This window comes from Tiliqua scincoides, chromosome 14, assembly GCF_035046505.1.
Source record: "Tiliqua scincoides isolate rTilSci1 chromosome 14, rTilSci1.hap2, whole genome shotgun sequence".
Classification (NCBI taxonomy): domain Eukaryota; kingdom Metazoa; phylum Chordata; class Lepidosauria; order Squamata; family Scincidae; genus Tiliqua; species Tiliqua scincoides.
Window position 1 is genome coordinate 9027072 of NC_089834.1, and position 14610 is coordinate 9041681.

Consider the following 14610-nt stretch of genomic DNA (forward strand, 5'->3'; position numbering starts at 1 on the left):
ATGGTGCCTGCCCTGGTCTGCTCTATCCAAGTACCAGATGATCACCCCTTACCCCATTTTTTCAAGGATGGGCAGCCTTGTGATTCCACCAAGCTTTGCCTTGAAGTCATTCTCAGGTTTTGGGATGCATCCAACCTGACAACCGTGCCTCCATTCCCCCAAACACAGAGACAAATGGCAAACACAGAGACAAATGGCAATGCAATGACTGTACCACTTTTTCTAGTGCTGCAGAGCAGTAGAATCAACTTTATAGTGGGACAAAGGTATAGCCAATGCAATGGGAGAGAGAGAGAGAGAGAGAGTCTTCTGCTGGCTAATATTACTCTGGGGATTTGCCTTCTTCCCAATCACCTAATCTTATTTTAACTGAGAACAGTGGCGTCACTAGGGTTCACGCCACCCGGTGTGGGATGCCAGCGTGTCACCCCCATGTAGTGGGCGGGGCAACACCCCAGATGGTGGGCGTGGTGATGAACCATCACTCCGCCCCCACTGGTTTTTTGGTTGTACCTTTTGATAGACAAAGATAGAACACATTCTGCATGAAATTACGCATTGATTGATATACACCATGATGGTATTATTCTTCTAAATTATGATTCTAGTGATTTTGGTCACTAGTGGTGTCACACACACACACACACACACACACCCCGGGTGTCAACTTACTAACACCTTATTGCAGCAGTTCTCAAACTTTTAGCACTGGGACCCACTTTTTAGAATGACAATCTGTCCAAGACCCACCAGAAGTGATGTCATGGTGGAAGTGACATCATCAGGCAAATTAAAATAAATCAGTATAAATAATTAAAGTAAAACAAATAATTAAATAAGCAGAAGCCAGCCCTGTTCCACCAAGTGAATTTCCTCTTCAGCCTGCCTGCAATAACACCCCCCCTCCAAAACCAGTAAGGTTTTCAGCTCTAACCAGTACCCAGTTCAATTTAAGAACTTCTTTTTAAACCAGATCACTGTCAGGATCCACCTGGCTTTGCAAGTCCCAAAAAGGTTCACCTTATCAGCTGAAGCCTCTGTTTTGATCCTCTTTAGTGGGGGGGGGGGGAGGCTGCCTTCTGGAGTATTTGTTGAGCTCCAGTTCCATCAGATCAGGAGCATTCAGGTAGCCTTGCACTCCCGTTCACCTGATCTTCCACACCAGCCAAGGCACATTTACTTACTTGTGAGTAAATGTGGCCATAAGGCTTCGTTTCGCTTTCCATAGGACTCAATACATTCATCTGCTTGGAGGGAGGGACTTCCTTCTCAGGTGTTTTTGGGGGTTGCCTTCATTGGATCAGGACCATTCTGGTGTTGTTGGATTCCTCTCAGCCTGCCCTTTCCGAAGGACTAAGTCACGTTTGCCTACCCATGACTAAACGCGTGATATGGCTCATTTTCACTTTCCATAGGGATCCATGCATTTTTTGTTCTCCAGTTTTTTGGCCATAACTTTTGATAGAAAGGAGATATTTCACTCTGTGTTTTTGCATTGCATTCTGCTTGCAATTCCGCATCCAACTGTATATAATATGATGGGGTTACTCCTAACCACCGCAATTTTAGTGCGTCACCCCCCCAGTGCACATCACCCGGTGCAGCACCCCCCGCACCCCCAGTGACACCACTGACTGAGAGTCTATTCTCTACTTCTTCACTGCCAGTTTAATTACTCAAGCCAGGGCTGTTTTGTCAGCGGTACCACTGAGATGTTGATATTCCTTTCCCAAAGGGCTTGCTTTTCCTCCTATGTTGGCCTTCAGATGTGGAGCAAAGGCAATTGAACATCAGATGTTGCTGCCTACTGAATCAAGATTGGTATGCATCTAGCTCAGTATTGCCAGCACAGACTGGCAGGGGTATTTCCCATCCCTCCCTGGCACTGGTGCCAGGAATTGAACCCAGGACCTTCTGCATGCAAAGCAAAGTCAGTGCCATTGAGCTACAGCCTCAGTTCTCTGCCAGTTTGTTTAATTACATTTCTTGAGTCTGGTTTATTTTTGGGTGTCTGATTTATTTCTAATGTCTGAAGGAACCAGCTTCTTGCTTCTGTTGGTCTTCCGTTGCTGCCTGGTTAATTAATGCATTAATTGCTTTCTTGTTGATGATTCTGCTTTCTTTGCTTGGGATGATGTCTGTTTGCAGCTTGTAAGCTGTTTTGTAGGTCTTGTTGGAGCCGATTTGGGGGGGGGGGTGTCTTATGGATGCTTTCATTAGCAAAGGAAACTGACAGAAGGAGAAATAAAATGGTGAGGCAGAAATTGATGCTGAGATTATAAGGCATGGCAGTCTTTGTCAGGGGCAATAGGGCACCTGGGGCCAATAAAATTTGAACACCCCATCCATACCGCCATACACACTGCCAGTCTTAGAAAGGCACTTCCAGTTCTTGCTGAAAACCAGAAGTGCTTTTTGGAGCACTTCTGGAGCACTCAGAACACCTCCCAGGTACAACCAGAAGGCACTTCCTGTGGTGTCCAGGAGGTCTCTTGACACACCCCTTAAGTGTGGTACCTGGAGCAATGTACCCTCCCCTGCTACACCACTGGTCTTATACAGGTGAGGTGAGATCCAGAATGGCATTCAGTAATTTCACCAGAAACCCAATTTGACACACATTTGTAGGGTTTTGCTTGAGCAAAGGAAAAAAAAAAAGGTGAGGGATTCCCTGGGATGAAATGTTAGCTTCAATTGGAGGAGCAAATGTTCTCATGGGGGGGGGGGATGGGTTCAGTGCATAGAGAGCATGGAATTTCAACATGCACTTCCCAGTGGTGTCATCAATTGATGTACTAGCGCCCTCTGGTGGACTTGTAGAACATTGAACATAAGAACATAAGAACATAAGAACAGCCCCACTGGATCAGGCCATAGGCCCATCTAGTCCAGCTTCCTGTATCTCACAGCAGCCCACCAAATGCCCCAGGGAGCACACCAGATAACAAGAGACCTCATCCTGGTGCCCTCCCCTACATCTGGCATTCTGACTTAACCCATTCCTAAAATCAGGAGGTTGCGCATACACATCATGGCTTGTACCCCATAATGGATTTTTCCTCCAGAAACTCATCCAATCCCCTTTTAAAGGCGTCTAGGCTAGACGCCAGCACCACATCCTGTGGCAAGGAGTTCCACAGACCGACCACGCGCTGAGTAAAGAAATATTTTCTTTTGTCTGTCCTAACCCGCCCAACACTCAATTTTAGTGGATGTCCCCTGGTTCTGGTATTATGTGAGAGTGTAAAGAGCATCTCCCTATCCACTCTGTCCATCCCCTGCATAATTTTGTATTGCATTTTTATATGTTCCTCATTTATTCAATTTTAATTGAATATATATAATTATATTTCTCAAGGACTTAAAATACACTCTTGTGTTTGCTGATGGGCTTTCATACAGCTGGTGGGTGACTACTAGTCCAACAGTGCAATCTTATCCATGGTTACTCTGCAGTAAGTCTCACTGGATTCACACTTAGTCTCTGGTAAGTGTGTATAATATAGCAACCCAAGGCAGTCAGTGCTTTATCAATGAGAACTAATGGAACGGCTGATGATCTCTCTTAAGGGCTTTGAATGAGATGCCCTTCAGGGTTGGAGGAGATGCTATGTATCCCACTGCAGGGAAGAGAGAGAGCAATCAAGGACAGTTAGTTGTCTGAGGGAAGCTAGCTTTCTATGTGTTGGTGATCAGAGTATAAAGAGGATCATCTTTCATGTAAGGCTTCCAGTCCAGAGATCTAATATGAAAGGCTATCATATTTCAATTCAAGGTGCTGGCATTGACCTTTAAAAACCTTCAAGGTTTGGGCCAAGCTATCTGAGGGATCGCCCTCTTAGGGCATCTGAGGAATTTCTCCTGCATCCAGAGAGAAACCTAAGTGACATTTTTAATGCCTTCTAAGGCATAGGGAGACCATGGGAAGTTGGACAGAATTGGGCCCTCAATCTCTGGGTTTTTTCTTCCTTGGAGTTGAACAATCAAGGCTTACCATTGTTTCTATAGTCCAAAACAATCTGCATTGTGTTCATGGGGTAAGTTATTTTGCCTCAGCAGTGAGTTCAGCTGCAACGCATAGGATAAATTGCTCAAAAACTTCAGAAACCCTAAAGGGAAACACAAACTGCATTTATTACTGTCTGAATCAAACAGAAAATGAAAACAGTTTTTTTTAAACTCGCATAATCCTTGGTTTTACAGTTGTGTCAGTGATTGTTCAATGACTCTTAATAGTTACTTGAATGTTTCAGAGTTTCCAGCCATGCATCTCTTGTGCAATGCTCCTCTTCTAATTATTTTAAGAATCCTTCTAGATCAGGGCCAATTCTGGAATGTGGGAAGTACTTAGCAACAAGCCTTTGTGGGAACCTTCATCTTCTTCACTCCACCCCATCACTTAAGCCTCCTCATCAATGCTGCAAAGAGAGAGGACAATCTGAGGCATTGGATTGCACTCACTCTCTTGCTGAATGGCACGAGGGGAAATACTGTATTGTGCTCTGTAGCACAGGCCCATCCTGTCCCTTCATTATCTCTCTCCCCCCCCCAATGGGAGAACAAGAAGCCACACTACTGCAGCACCCAAAGAAAGAGCACAGGTATGCAAGTAGGCAAAGATGGCGGCTAATGCATGGAGAAGTCACCTCATCCTCTTGCCTGCTCACCCACACTCTCCCTTGATGGTCAAGGTGATTGCCACACTACATTGGCATAGCTGAGGGAGAAGGGGGTGCATTTCCCCAGGTGCCATGTCTTGAGGAGGTGCAAACTCGCATCCCCAACAGCAGATCCTGAGGCAGGCAGTCACTTGGAGGCACTTCCAGGAGGAGCTCTGAAGTTCAGGGAGGCCATGGGTGGACTGCCTGCTCACTGAAGCTTAGCAGCAAAATGGGCTACCTAGAAATGCTGGTTGTGAGTGTGGTGCAGAGCCCAAGAGCTGCAGGAACAGCATCTGAAACTGGGACTCCCAGTGTGCGGCAGAGACTGTCTCACGCAAGGGACTGCATCAGAACATGTCCGTCAAGTCAAAGTTGTATGGCAAAGTTGCAGAGAAAAAGGGTCATGCTGTTGACATGGTACTGCAACAACTGTGTGTAAAGTGTAATTTTGTCATGGGGGAGTTAATATTTTATGTGCCCCACTGCCATGCAAGGACCTGAACAGCCTTTAATAGATGAATAATCTTAGTGCGGTTAGCACTCCACACAGAAAGCCATGAAATGTCCTTACCATATCATCTAGGGCATTGGTTCCCAAACATTTTAGCACCGGGACCCACTTTATAAGATGACATTCTATCGGGACCCATCTAGCTTGATGAGACAAACAAGAAGTTTCATTTTACCAGTCATGCAAGTCTGTTTTTATCTTTTTTACCATAGATGGGGAGGGGGTGGACCACCTTCTGAAGCATATGTTGAGCTTCATGTTGATTGGATTGGGACCATTCTGGTGGCATAACCCTTCGCAATGGATTGGGGCACATTCACCTACTTGCAAGCAAACTTGCACGCATGGCTTAGTTTTACTCTCCATAGGGTTCAATTTAATTTCCTTCTGAGGTATCTGCTTGTCAGTTTCAGGACCCACCAACAATTGAGTTGCGACCCACAGTTTGGGAACCACTGATCTAGAGAGATGCAGACATACTGGTAGAGAGGTTTAGCAGAAGAAGACATTAAGCTCATTCTTCTGGACTTAATTGAACCTAATCTGGTTCAATAAGCATGATTTAGCAGTCATGGCTCATAGAATTCCCGATTTCAGTAGCCTTAATTCACAACCATATTTTGAGATGCTGAAAAAGAATAGACTTTTCTTCTAGACATTGGAGAGGTAAAACGTATTTAGACTGCACCTTTGAGAAACTCACCAAAAAAGAATACCAGGAACAGAAATCCATGGAGCAAAAGCGTAAGCATCTCTGTCCAAGGTCTACGATGATTTATTGAGAAGAGACAAACACATTCACAAGGAAATTACTGGAGCTCAGTCATCCTACCTGAAAGGTGTGTGTTCCTGCAAGAGACAAACATTAGTAGGGCCCAGCCTCTCATTTTATTCCCCAGACCACAATCATTGCCAAAACAGTTAAGGTTCTGTGAAAACCTGCATGTTGGAGCCTCTTCACAAAAACATCTGGGTGTCTGGGAACTAGCAGACTTATGTTGGCTCCCACACTCTTCACCCTGTTATAAGCTGGGGTTGACTTCACTGGCTGGTGCAATATTTGGCTTTGGGAGCGTAGCATTTCAGTGCTACTTGGGAAGCAGCTCGAGCAAGCTGCTTGGTGTGGCACAGAAGCCATGGCGAAGAATCAGACAACAGACAGGTTTCAGAGAGGTGCAGAAAGGCTGGAAGCGGGAGCAGGAATGAGAAGTCCGTCTCACCCCGCCTCTTGCCAGCTTTATTTATACTTTAAACATGTCACAATCCCTTGCAATACACTGAAGGCCAGGGAACTGGCTGTTTTTTCCCCGGCTCTCTGGCTAACCGCAATACACATTCCATTAACAAAGATAAGGGGGCTTTTTCATAACACTGTCTTCCCATCCTCCTCTCTTGTTTACAATACCCAGATAATGAATCAGAAGTCTGCGGCTTCTAACAAGGCAGAGGCTTCTAGATGTGTCTAGGTGCCAACACAAGTGTGCTTGCCGATTGCCATGTCTCTAAAAGCCTGATGTTCTATGCATTTTCCTACAGGGAGAGTTGCTGCTGTAAGCCCCACCCTGCCAACGTACCTTTGTTCGGAACCATGTTTTTCTGTGTATAAGCGTTCCGTAAGAACAGTCCAGGCGTGCTAACACTTCTCGCTTATTATTTCTGTAATGATTGAACAGAAATTAGAATGCCATTACATGTCCCTAGTTCAATGGTTCCCATATATTTTATCAAAGGGAACCACTTTATGGGTCTCAGAAAGCCCCAGAAGGTTTTAAAGACCATTTCTGGTTTTCACTGAAACCGGAAGTGCCCTTTAAACATCTGGGTGTCTGGGAACTAGTGGACTTAGGTTGGCTCCCATACTCTTCGCCTAGCTATGAGCCAAGGATCACTTCGGTAGCAGATGCAAAATGTGGCTTTGGGAGAATTGCTGCTATAAGCCCCACCCTCCAATGAACCTTGGTTTGGAACCATGTTATTCTGAGCACATGGATTCCTTGGAAACAATCCTGGAGTGCTACAACTTCTTGTTTGCACTATTTCTGTGGAAACCCATGTGGTGAGACTGGATGATGGGCGGATCCCAAAGGATCTCCTCTATGGAGAACTTGTGCAAGGAAAGCGCCCTACGGGTAGACCACAGCTGCGATACAAGGACAGCTGCAAGAGGGATCTGAAGGCCTTAGGAGTGGACCTCAACAAGTGGGAAACCCTGGCCTCTGAGCGGCCTACTTGGAGGCAGGCTGTGCAGCATAGCCTTTCCCAGTTTGAAGAGACACTTTGCCAACAGTCTGAGGCAAAGAGGCAAAGAAGGAAGGCCCACAGCCAGGGAGACAGACCAGGGACAGACTGCACTTGCTCCCAGTGTGGAAGGGATTGTCACTCCCAGATTGGCCTTTTCAGCCACACTAGATGCTGTGCCAGAGCGCGATACCATAGTCTTTCGAGACGGAAGGTTGCCAATACATGTGTGGAAACCTCTCCAAAGCCAGTCTGAAGCACATTCAAAAAACAGAGGTGTGTGGAGAAAAATATCTCTTTATAAAGCAGTCCAAAGCCAATCCAAAGCATATTAAATAAAACAAACTGATGGAAAGGGGGGGAGAGGAAAAGATTTCTTCACAAGCCTGACCAATGCACATTCAACAAACAAATGGAGATAAGGAGGGAGGAAAAGATCTCTTTACAAACCAATCCAAAGCATATTCAAAAAAGCAGCAAAAGTAAATTAACCCACTACAGGGATCAGGGGAAAGAGGCGGAAACGTTCATGGACTTCAGCACACACACTCAGTGCAGCAGGAATTAATTGCACTATTTGGCTTTGGGGAGAATTGCTGCTGTAATCCCAACCCTGCCAACGTACCTTGGTATGGAACCATGTTATTCTGAGCACATGGATTCCTCTGAAACAATCCTTGTTTCAGATTGTTGTAACTTCCTGTTTTGGATTGCTGTAACTTCTTGCTTGCACTATTTGGCTTTGGGGGGAATTGCTGCTGTAAGCCCCACCCTCCAAGGAACCTTGGTTTGGAACCATGTTATTCTGAGCACATGATTCCTTGGAAACAATCCTGGAGTGCGGTAACTTCTTGCTTGCACTGTTTCTGTAACAATTGAACAGAAAATAGAATGCCGTTAGGTGTTGTTGTTATCTTGCATATCACAGCTGCCTGTTCTTTACTTGGATTTGGCATTAATTACTAGTCAGGCCCCACTCAGGGGCCTAGGACATCATAAAGCACTATGATGAAGAAGAAGAATACATATATTTATATACTGCTTTACAAGTTCACAAAGCGATTTACAGAGGAAGTCAAATAACTACAAGCTCAAAGGTATCTGGCAATGGCACATGGGATGCAGGAATGCCGGCACAGCAGCTGTTGCATCCTACCTGCCATCCTGTCAGAGGCCAGTAGAGAGAGGGAAAAGATAAATTCCTTATCTGGGACATCTTGTTCTTTGTGGAGGAACATGCATTCCTTAGGATGGGTTTGCCCTTGTGTTGCTAGGCAGGGTCTAATCAAGTCGCATGACCTCCTCCACACAGATGGCTCTTGTTTCCCATACCGTATGCAAAACATACCGTATTGCGCTTAAGAACATAAGAACAACCCCACTGGATCAGGCCATAGGCCCATCTAGTCCAGCTTCCTGTATCTCACAGCGGCCCACCAAATTCCCCAGGGAGCACACCAGATAACAAGAAGACCTGCAAGGCCTCCTGGGAATTGTAGTTAAGAACATAAGCACAGCCCCACTGGATCAGCCCATGGGCCCATCTAGTCCAGCTTCCTGTATCTCACAGCGGCCCACCAAATGCCCCAAGGAGCACACCAGACAACAAGAAGACCTGCAAGGCCTCCTGGGAATTGTAGTTTAAGAACATAAGAAAAGCCCCACTGGATCAGGCCGTAGGCCCATCTAGTCCAGCTTCCTGTATCTCACAGCGGCCCACCAAATGCCCCAGGGAGCACACCTGATAACAAGAGACCTCATCCTGGTGCCCTCCCTTGCATCTGGCATTCTGACATAGCCCGTTTCTAAAATCAGGAGGTTGCGCATACACATAAGAATCAATCCACAGTAACTCCTGATATTTAAATAAATCTCCAGGCAGTCAGAAGTAGAGTGCAAGTTAGAGTCAAGTTAAATGGTGCATAGAGGGGGAAGCATCCTACTATCTCCCATCCAGTTACTAACCAGCAGGAATGAGATTGTAACAGCTAAAGACCCAATCCTATCCAACTTTCTGCCACTGGCGCAGCGGCAATGCAGCCTTGAGGTAAGGGAACAAATGTTCCCATACCTTAAGGAGGCCCCTGTTACTGCCTCCCCACCACAGGATGCTGCACACGCCCCATTGGCACAGCTGCACCAGCACTGGAAAAATGGATAGGATTTGGCCCAACATGGCAAAGTACCTTTATTGTATTTATACAAAAATTGACTCAAGAAGTTGAGTCTAATTAATGTATATGGATATTTTTCTGTTTAACGCCCTGGTTTTATTGTTTATGCCAATGAAGGTTTTTGGCTTTACTATCACCTGGCCCCCAAAAATCCCAAGGAGAGAGAACCTCCCCAATTTTAGGAGGTGGGTGGAATGCACCCTTCCTCCACAGAGAACAAGACTTCCCAGGTAAGGAGTTTGTCTTTTCTCCAGTGGAGGAAGGGTGCATTCCTTAGTATGGGATGTTTAAGAGCAGTACCTACTCTGGGTGGGATATAGGGACGTTTGCTTAGGGATTAAGGATCTTTTCGAGGACCCTTATTCCAAAGGAGGCATCTGAAGAAGCAGCAGTAGCCACGCCTCTGAGAGGTTGTGCTCCACCCTCCAGAGGAAAGACCTCCGATGCTCTATAGCTCCCAGTAGGAACTCTCTCAACAGGAGGAGGATTCAGGAGAGCTATTGCCTCTCAGGAATCTCTTAATGTGTGATTAACATGTGGGCATGAAAATTTTAGTTCCTAGACCCGCTCGTATGGAGCCCTGCTAGGCTACTCCCTAGATCCATTCCTAATATGCCCTGAAAGGTTGCAGTCTATCTGTGGTGTTGAGGCATGGTGACCCTTGACCCTAGCCGCTTGTGACTCAACTTGATTGTGGCCTGTATGTTGAGGTTTTGCCTGCATGATATTTTAGTCCATAATACATAACCACACATAAAATCACGAGTAAAAGAGAAAAAGGAATTTTTACGTAACATTCCAGGGTCTAGGAAGGGACAAGGGAACTCTTTGTACGGTTGATCATATATCCCAGGAATTCCAGGGATTTAATCGTGGTCAGGACATTGTTCAAGACTTGAATCCTGGAGTGTGCCTTGAGTAGAAAATTGTCTAGGCAGGGGTAAACAAAGATCTCCTATTGGCGCAGATGAGCCACAACTGTCACCAAGATCTTGGTGAAGACCCTGGGGAATGATGCCAACCAGAGTGTGAGTGCTCTGTATTGAAAGTGATACCAGTGCAACAAAATCTGAGATAATGCTTGTGGGCTCTCCTGATTAAATATGCAGGTAAGCCTCTGAAAGGTCTATGGAACAGAGGACATCTGCCTTTCCCGGGGAAGCCAGAACTGATTTGATATTTCTCCTGTGGAATTCATGGTAGACTATGAAATAGTTTAACCACTTGAGATCCAGAAAAGCTGTTTTTTAAACAAGGAAGAATACCGAGTAGACTCGGAGTACGCACATCAGAGTACACAGAGGGCCACAGTGTGCAAACTTGAGGAGATTGCCCTACTAGCACCGGGTCTTTGAGCGGCATGGCATCAGGTAGTTCTGCCCTTGTCCTGTTTAGAGGACTGGCTGGAAGATGGAAAGTTGGAGGACTTTGCTGTGTGGTGATGCAATGTAAATTTGCTCAGCTCTAATTCAGGTTGGGGCGAAAAGACCATCCTTGGCCTCAAAAGACTGATGCTGAGGGTTTACATTCTCTTTGCGATTAGTAGGCAATATTTTTCTATTATCCTTGTTTTTGACTGAAACAGGATCAAGAACTTCGCCAAAGAGTTTATTGCTCATAAAGGGCAGGGCTGCAAGTCTGGCTTAGGTTGCTGCATTTTCGTCCCAATGCCTAAGTCAGATATTGCACATGGCAACTAGGGAGGAGGTCACGGAACGTGCACTGATTTGAAGTACATCAAGGGATGCATAAGCCAAGAATGTGAATAGAACTAGCTTCTTTACAATATCCGTCCCAGGCTTAGGGAGAGAAGAGTCAGCACCAGCTAGTTTTTCTGCCCAGCGATAAGTAGCCCTGGGCATTAGCTTTGGCAGCAGTAGCCCTGAGCACAAATGAGTTTTCAAACACTCTTTTCAGTGTCACTTCAACTCTCTTATTGCACAGGTCTTTAGGACCCTCTTCCCCCTCAGAAGGAATGATGGCATGAGATGATAAAGCAGCCACCAGTGCATCTACTTTGGAAATTTGCAGTGTCCAAAGCTTTCTGTGGTAAAGAATAAAACTTACCAATCAATTTTGCTGTGTGCTTCTTTCGAGCAGGCACGGCTCCCTCTGCGTCCATGACAGATTTAAAAACATCAGGGAAGGGAACCTCTGCTGTCTTACGAGGACCCTGAGGAAACAAAAAAACTTTGCCCTCAGCTCTGTTAGAGTGGCAGAAGAAGAGGTATTAGGCTCAATCTCGGGATTAAGATTAAGAGCTCTGGTTGCCCTGGACACAACCGAAGGAACGTGTCCACAGGAAAGAGACTAAGCGGTTGCACACACTGGTGTCTCTTCTCCCGAGAGTCTGTCCTTCTCCCTTGAGGAGGAGACTTGAGGAGCCTGACTCACCAAGCCATCCACCCCCAGACCCCTTCAAGCTATGCTTCTGTGGGGGAGTCTTGAGCCTGGTGGACCTCATAAATGAGGAAGACGTAGAGCTTGGGGGATGATTCCTCTGCCTCCAAAGGGCAGGAGAGCGAGGCATGTGAGTGACCCCGAATGCGCATACGGTTCTTTGGATTTTTGGAGAGGCAATCAACAGATGACAGGAGAATTCAAAGGACTTCTAACGTTTACTCGTTTGCAAACAGGACCCCCACACACACACACGTGGAGGACCCCGAAGGATTACAATGATGCAGGTTTTATAGGGTCTTTTAGATAAGGGAAGGGGGACAAGAGGACACAAAGAGAGGAAAACATCCATGGGAAAAGTAACAGAGACCAACAGGCAAAAACATTTGGCATGTGTTATCAGCTCGGGATGTTGATCTGAGCAGGGCAATTAGATACGCATTGACAATTTGTTTACAGATATATCCCCTTACAGAGGGTCTGGTACTCCAGCTCATCCCTTTACCCTCATCCTTATTTGTTTATTGCCCTTATTTATGACTTTCTGTTCACCCTTGGAGGCCCATACCACAGCCGGCTTGTTCTCTGAGAGGGATATTAGATGCTGGCTTTTGGACAAGGGTTCAGAGAGGGGCTTTGTGGGTATTTCTCTATTGTGAACTGGGCATTTTGGGGTATTTCAATATTGTGAGCTGGGCATTTTGATATCATGAGGAGGGCGATGGTGGTCGTTCAGTGTTCTTACTCAGGGACCGAGGCTCCTGCACAGGTTCTGCTGCAGGGCCTAATTTTTCTGCCACAGCTTTGTCTACCAGGTTCTGGGCCCACAACACAGCACGTGACTGGGCTTCCTGAGAGACGGGTGCCTTCCCTAGAGAAATGGGTGCCTTCCCTGTAAGCGGTCTGGGCTGAGCCTGAAAAGCCAAATTGGAGGCTGAGCCTGCAGAGTCAGCTGAGGCCGTTAATTAGCACTTCCCTGAGGCAAAACAGGGGGTCGCCCTTCACACCTTACTAGTCCAAGACAGAGCGTGCGAAAGGAAAGTGGCGCCCGAGAGTTTCACCTCAGAGGCCTGAGCTCAATTACTGAAGCTTGGGAGTGCCGGGCAGGACCGGCGCTCCATTTAGGGAAGGTGCCTGCCTTGCCTCCCCAACAAGCAGAGCTCGAAGCGTGGGCAGGGGAGGCCTGTCGGCTCCTTCACTTCCGCCGCAACAGCCGTGAGGCGCAAAGTTTTGGGACCCGCTCGGGTCGCGGCAGCACTTGGAGAATGAGGCGGTTGGCACTGTGACTTCTCTCGACCGTCGCTGCCCTCGCTGCTTGACAGACTGGGAGAAAAATAACGCTGGGGAGCCAAGAAGCTCCTGGCATAAAAGTGCCTCGTGAAAACGTTTAAGCTCCCCACTGCTGAAGCAGGCCCCTGAGGGAGCTTTACCGCATTTTCCCTCCAGTGCCTTAAAGACCTGGCCCCCTACTCAAGGGGGGAGGAGTGTCGTATACTTGGTCTCACACTCCCAGGGTTTTGGGTGCTCAGAGTTGTTGGTTCTGAACCCTAGAGCCCTCAAAGATCCCTGTTCGGCAGTACTGCCACCACCCTGTAAGAGCCAGTGCCTCAGTCCAGGGAAACCGAGACCCTCTAGGCTTAACTATATCCCTTGTAGGCACTGAGCACTTCCTTTACTTACAAGTCTCAGTCCTCAAGTTTCTAGTCCACAATGAGGGTTTTTGGTAGCTTGCTGAACGGCTAGGCAGGATTCTGAACCTTTGTCCCCAACAGACAATGAACCCAACATGGCAAAAAGATTTTTACTTTATTAAGTACATAGGGTTACAAAAAGTTACAAAAGGCAGCAAATGCTAGAGGCATAAAAACTTCTAGGAAACATATCAGCATAAAAGAACAAAGCTAACTGGCTAACTCTATTAATCTCTAACTCTCACCTGGGTCAGCTTCTTTTGTTGATCCTCAGGTCAGTTACCTAAGAGGCCACATGGTCCTGGCGGGGCAGGATGTTCACCCACCACCTATCTCACCAAGAGACAAAGACCAAAGACCCTGTCCTATGGAAGTCCCCCCTGGAGATCTACAGCTGCATTCCATCCTTGATGGGCGTCTTTCTGGCTGCCTAGGTGCTACATTATCACCTTCCATTGAGTTGTAAATTCCTAGCAGCTAGGAACTGCAAGCCACTTCTGTGTTACTGTTTTAGCTTGGTTCAGGCCTTGCAATGCTACTAGGCCTAAACTGTACTTATTCATGACAAGGAGGGAGGAGGAGGAAAGTAGAAAAACAATTTACTTCAGTGAAAAAAGAGAGTGAAACAGCCCCTCAAAAGGAGGGAGCAGAGTGACTTGCGACCTCTCACCAGCAAGGCAAGGCCGAACTGGGAAACAAGAGCCTTCTGCGTGGAGGAGGTTATGTGACTTGGTTAGACCCTGCCTAGCAACACAAGGGCAAACCCATCCTAAGGAATGCACCCTTCCTCCAATGGAGAAAAACCGTACTTTCCAGGAGCTGCATGGTCCCCTATGGAACTCCGCAAAGGTACCCCAGCACTGTTGCTGGTGTAACTTTGAGGAGCCTGCTGGGATCCTGTCCTGCCTGGGATGGGGGTTTGGGATGTGGTGACT

General features: G+C 46.8%; 1 long non-coding RNA gene across 1 annotated transcript; it reads right to left on the reverse strand.

Annotated features, from left to right (window-relative positions):
- Positions 1–2032: 2032 nt before the first annotated feature.
- Positions 2033–8114, reverse strand: LOC136634533 (uncharacterized). The gene is made up of 5 exons (XR_010793301.1): positions 8036–8114; positions 6747–6828; positions 5876–6021; positions 3995–4109; positions 2033–2229 (listed from the first exon to the last, which is right to left on the reverse strand). It is a non-coding gene; the product is annotated as an uncharacterized lncRNA (long non-coding RNA).
- Between the last annotated feature and the right edge of the window lie 6496 nt (positions 8115–14610).